The sequence below is a fragment of the Cynocephalus volans genome, chromosome 8 (genome assembly GCF_027409185.1).
Source record: "Cynocephalus volans isolate mCynVol1 chromosome 8, mCynVol1.pri, whole genome shotgun sequence".
In the NCBI taxonomy this organism is placed as follows: domain Eukaryota; kingdom Metazoa; phylum Chordata; class Mammalia; order Dermoptera; family Cynocephalidae; genus Cynocephalus; species Cynocephalus volans.
The window spans coordinates 95,542,914-95,548,891 of record NC_084467.1 but is presented as its reverse complement, the minus strand read 5'-3'; the positions used below and the strand labels follow the sequence as shown (position 1 = coordinate 95,548,891).

At 35.7% G+C, this 5,978-nt stretch overlaps 1 pseudogene; it reads left to right on the top strand.

Annotated features, from left to right (window-relative positions):
- Positions 1–4,128: 4,128 nt before the first annotated feature.
- On the top strand, positions 4,129–4,282 carry LOC134385445 (U2 spliceosomal RNA; annotated as a pseudogene).
- The last annotated feature ends 1,696 nt before the right edge of the window (positions 4,283–5,978 follow it).

Sequence of the window (5,978 nt, the reverse complement as noted above, 5' to 3'; positions counted from 1 at the left end):
GATTTTTGTCAAATGTTTTTTCTGTGTCTATTGAGATAATCATATGGTTTATGTCCTTGATTTTGATGATGTGATGTATCACATTTATTGACTTGCATATGTTGAATCATCCTTGTATCCCTGGGATGAATCTAACTTGATCAAAGTGTATAATTTTTTTTATGTGTTGCTGTATTTCAATTGGTAATATTTTGTTGAGGATTTTTGTTTCTATGTTTATTAGAGATATTGGCCTATATTTATTTGTTGTTGTATCTTTGTCTGGTTTTGGTATCAGGGTGATGGTGGCCTTATAAAATAAGTTTGGGAGAATGGCTTCTTTTTCCATTTTTTGGAATAGTTTGAAGAGAATTGTTATTAACTCCTCTTTAAAGGTTTGGTAGAATCCAGTCACAAAGCCAACCAATCCTGGGCTTTTCTTTGTTGGGAGACTTGTGATTACTGCTTCAATCTCATTGCTTCTTATTGTTCTGTTTAGGTTTTCTACTTCTTCTTGGTTCAGCCTTGATATTTTGTGTGTGTCCAAAAATTTATTTATTTCTTCCAGGTTTTCAAATTTGTTGTCATGTAGTTTATGATAGTTTCTAGTGATTCTTTGTATTTCTGTGGTATTGGTTATAACGTCTCCTTTTTCAATTCTGATTTTTGTTATTTGGGTCTTCTTGCTTCTTTTTTTAATTAGCTTTGCTAATGGTTTGTCTATTTTGTTTATCTTCTCAAAAACCAGCTTTTTGTTTCATTGATCTTTTGTGTTATTTTTGGGGTCTCTATTTCATTTAGTTCTTCTCTGATCTTAATTATTTCTTTCTGTATACTAATTTTGGGACTGGATTGCTCTTGTTTTTCTAGTTCTTTGAGGTGTAGTATTAGGTTGTTTATTTGAAATCTTTCTATTCTTTTGATGTAAGCATTTATTGCAATAAACTTCCCTCTTAGTATTGCTTTTTCACTATTACATAGGTTTTGGTATGATCTGCCCTTATTTTCATTTGTTTCAAGAAATTTTTTGATTTCCTGTTTAATTTCTTCTTGGATCCATAGGTCATTCAGGAGCATGTTGTTTAATTTCCATGTATTTGTATAGTTTCCAGAGTTTCACTTGTTATTGATTTCTTACTTTAATCAGTGATGGTCTGAAAAGATAGTTGAAATGATTTCAATTTTTAAAAAATTGCTGAGACTTGATATGTGACCTAACACATGATCTATCCTGGAGAATGTTCCATGGGCTGATGAGAAGAATGTATATTCTGTAGTTGTTGGATGAAATGTTCTGTAGATATCTGCCAGGTCCAATTAGTCTTAAGTATAGTTTAAATCTTTTGTTTCTCTGTTAATTTGTTGCCTATACTCTGTCCAATTCTGAGAGAGGGGTGTTCAGGTCCCCAACCATTATTGTATTGGGGTCTCTCTCTTTCTTTAGGTTTAATAGTGTTTATATATCTGGGTGTTCCAATGTTGAGTACATATATATTTATTATTGTTATGTCTTATTGCTGGATCAATCCCTTTATCATTATATAGTGACCTTCTTTGTCTCTTTTTATGATTTTTGGTTTAAAGTCTATTTTATCCAATGTAAGAATAATTAGTCCTGCTCATTTTTGGTTTCCATGTGCATGTTGTCTCTTTTTCTATCCCCTCACTATTAGTCTGTGTGTGTCTTTACAGGCAAGATGAATCTCTTGAAGGTAGCATATATTAGGTCTAGCTTTTCGATCCAATCAGTCAGTCTGTGTCTTTTGAGTGGGGAGTTTAATCCATTTACATTTAGGGTTGTTATCAAGTGGTATTGTCTTACTCCTGTCATTTTATTGATTTTCATTTGGCTGTTTTAAACCCACTATTCTATCAGTGGGTTTTTTCTTTCTTGTGTATTCATAGTAATGATTATTGTTTTTCAGATTCCAGATGTAGAACTCACTTGAGGATTTCTTGCAGGGTTAGTTGTGTGGTGGTAAACTCCCACGGTTTTTGCTTCTCTGAGAAATTCACTATTTCTCCCTCATTTCTGAAGGATAGCCTTGCTGGATAAAGTATTCTCGGCCAGCAGTTTTTTTCTTTCAGTATTTTGAATATATCATTCCATTTTCTTCTGGCCTGTAGAGTTTCTGTTGAGAAGTCTGCTGTTAGTTTTATGGGGACTCCCTTACAGGTAACTTGATGCTTTTCTCTTGCTGCTTAGAATTCTCTCTTTGTCTTTGAGCTTTGCCCGTTTGATTATAATGTGTCTTGGAGAGGACCTTTTTGGATTTCATCTGTTTGGGATCTTTGAGCCTCCTGGATCTGGAAGTTTATGTTTCTTCTTTTGCTTGGGAAGTTTTCCATTATTATTTTGTTGAATAGGTTTTCAACACCTTTTCCTTTCTCCTCTTCTGGAATACCCATGATTTGGATGTTGGTGCACTTAAAGTTCTCTGCTCTCTCTCTTAGATTTTCTTCATTTTTAAAATTCTTTTTCCTTTTTTTTGTTCTACCTGGGTTATTTTGAAAAGACCATCTTTGAGATCAGTCACTCCTTGTTCTGCTTGCTCTAACTTGTACTGCTTAAGCTCTCTGTTGTGTTTTTCGTTTCATTGAATGAATCCTTCAGTTCCAGGAGTTGGGCTACATTCTTTTTTAAGGTATTAATCTCTTTGTAAATTTCCTCCTTCTTACCCTGGATATTTTTTTTCCCCTCAATTCATTGTTGTCTAACTGTCTTCTTGTATCTCTTTGTGTTATTTTAGTATTGTTGCTTGGAATTCCTTTTCAGTCACTTTGAGGGCCTCCTGCTCTATGGGTTCTGGTGCTTGAGAATTACTGTATTCCTTGGTGATGTCATATATTCTTGGTTTTTCATATTTGTAGTATCTCTGCATTGATGTCTGGTCATCTCATAAGCAGTTGCTTCTTCTATTTCTCTGGAGTGGGCTTTGAGGCGTTAGACTTCCTCTTCTTTTTTCTGGGCTCCGCTGGTGTCCCTCCTTGTGCCAATGCAGTCGAGTGGGTGGCAGGCTACCTATACAGTGGCATGGCTACTACTGAGGTGGTGAGCCACCCTTGTGGTATCAGTGGCTGTAGTAGACCACGTGCATGGAAATGGTGTTTGTGGCGTGCTTCTGCATTCTGTGAGGTGGCAGTGGTGCTGTCCATGTCTCCTGTCTAGGTCTCCAGGCATGATCCTGCCTTTTGTCAGGAATATTTGTATTTTTTAACTTCTTCAGTTATTATTTAAGGACTTGTATCCCTAGAGATTGATATGTTTTAACTGCTTTTCCAATTTATAAAACATTGTTCATAGCATTCTCTTGGTATCTTTGTATTTCCTTTGTCAGGCCTGAAATCAGCTGTGGCTCCAAGAAGCCCAATTTCCTTTGGTGAGGAGTAGTTTTTAGAACCTATAATGAGGGTACAAGCAGTGCTTATTGCTACTAAAATATTATTGCTTTTAGGTAATGTCAGGGACAAAGCAAGGAAAAAGTGTTCTTGAAAACACAACAAAAAATATGAGTTCAAACTGATGTTTCAATTCCTATTTAACACTCAGAGTTTTTACTTCATTGACTTTTTAAATTGTATTTTTTAAAATCTTACAGTAAAATTTTGGTTCCCAACAATAGTAATGTAAATTCTTATTTCTTTATCCTACAGAATATATTAATTAGTTTCAAAATAACAATAGCAACATTATACCAACAGTAAAACTATTGAATGAGTTTTAAGATTTCTTTGCATCTTTATTTGTTCTTAGAATGTATTCCACTAAATAACTGCAATCAAAATACAGTATTCTAAACTCACTTGAAAGAATACTTTTCTCTATATTATATAATCAACTTGATATACAATTAAGTTCATTTATTTCAGTTTATGTTCAATTTCTGGGATTGCTTTTTACCTTAATTATATATTTTGAAATATATAAAACAATTATATGATTCAAAAATCAAACCATATAATAAAGTATATTGAGATAAATCTTGCTTCCAAGTCTTCTCCTTCCAATAACTAACTACTTTAAAAATGTTTTTGGTTTATCCTTCTTTTTCACAAACATGAGCAAAAGCACACACACACACACACACACACACACACACACACACACACACACACACGTAAAATTTGTGTTTTTTAAAAATAGCCGTAATCGCTTCTCGGCCTTTTGGCTAAGATCAAGTGTAGTATCTGTTCTTATCAGCTTAAAAATAGCCGTAGATTCCAGACATACACAGTATATTTTCCCTGAGCCATTTTCCCAGTGAAGGGATTTATTGGTTACCACACTGCTAATTCAACCTCTGCTTCCAGTCACATTAATCAATTTAGAGGTATTGATCTCTGAATTCAGATACTTATACCCTTGACCAAATTTTTGCACCAAAGCTGAGTTTTAATTGGCTGTTGCTATGCCAAAATATCCTCATTGTTATCTTTTATTGTTTGGCGTTGAGAAACAGTTGCCTTCTGTACTGTGTAAATCCCTAAATCTGGGAACTCTCTCTGTCTTTCTCTCCTTTCTGCAAATGAGCCAAATTGTCTCTGAACTCATAATATCCCTGTAGCTCCTTGTTGAATGCAGCCAATTGTAACCAAAACATATAATTAACATTTTCTTTTCTGAACTCTTCCCCTAGGGTTATAAAATCACTAATATATGACCTACCTTCCAGGTTACTATAGTGACAATTTTGCCAAATGCTTCCCACTGTATAAAATGGATCACTGTTCTGGCCTCTAATTACAGTTTCCCTGTTGCTGACCAATGGACCACTAAGCCAGTGTCACATATTGAAGGTTTTTTGTTACAGCAGAATCCCATTTATGATACCAATTATTGTGCCTGTCAAGGTAAACCTAGGTTTTGTTGAAGTAGAAAACAACTTCAAAATCTCAGTGGCTCAACACATTACAAATTCAGTGTAGGCTGGCAGAGGCTGTGCTCATTGTCACTCCTTGACAAGTGCTTCCATGATCATAGCAGTAAGGAAAAAGCAGCTGTGCTGGTCATTTGTTTGTTTGTGGACCTATTCTTCATCCCTCTCCTGCCTTGCTCTATAATGTTTCACATGCTCCCATGTCAGCTGGCTTTTTGTGAGTTTGCCAGTGAGAGGCACTTTTTTCATGACTTGAAGTCTATGAGGATTTCCTTATTTCACCAGTTGTTCTCAGGTGGGTTCTCAGGTTTCCACTTGGGTGGGGTCTTCTTTTGGTGATAAATATTTGCCAGCATTTTAAGGCTGATGTGTTTGGTTTTCAGAATGATTTTGGGGGAAATTCTGTAACTTCTCGCTGCTGCCATCATTCATTTTCAAGAAGTCCCCTGGAAACACTTTAAATTTTCTGCTTGAGTTTTTGGACCACAGAGTTGTTGTGAATTTAGCTATGAACCCCATGAGAGCCTGCTGTGGTTATGAGGTCTCAATGAGAATATTTTTGTTTCCCTCCACCCAACATCACGGTACAGGCAGACTGTCTCTTTCTGCATAGAAGTGTTTATTTGTCATGATTTTTACTCTGAGGGTGTAGCCCTTTGCAATTTCACCTTTATGCAGGGGTCTCCCATTTGATTCTCTACATTGGGCAGTGCCTGAGATTTACCATTTCTGCCTGTGTACTATGAAATGTATCTCCAGGTCTCCAGTGTTCAGCACAAACCCTCCCTGAATGGTTTGGTACTTGCTTACAACTCAGGGTTCTTGCTCTCATTTCATTTTTGGTCTCTCTATATAGATTCCTTTGTACCAGATCAATGATGCATTTAAAATACTTTAAAAGAAACATCCTGTGTTTTAGTTGATTCAGTTGAGAGGGTTGTTCCGTGTGTCTAATCTGCCCATAATGTCAAAAGGAAGCCTACTTCTAGTCTTTACTTTCTGTTCTTTCTGTAGCACAGGGAGCAAAACTCATTGGGACTATAGTTATCATTTTAAAGTGCCATGACCACACCCAAAAGACATAGGAAATAGAAAATGTGCTTAGTTGTGGATGACTGGCAA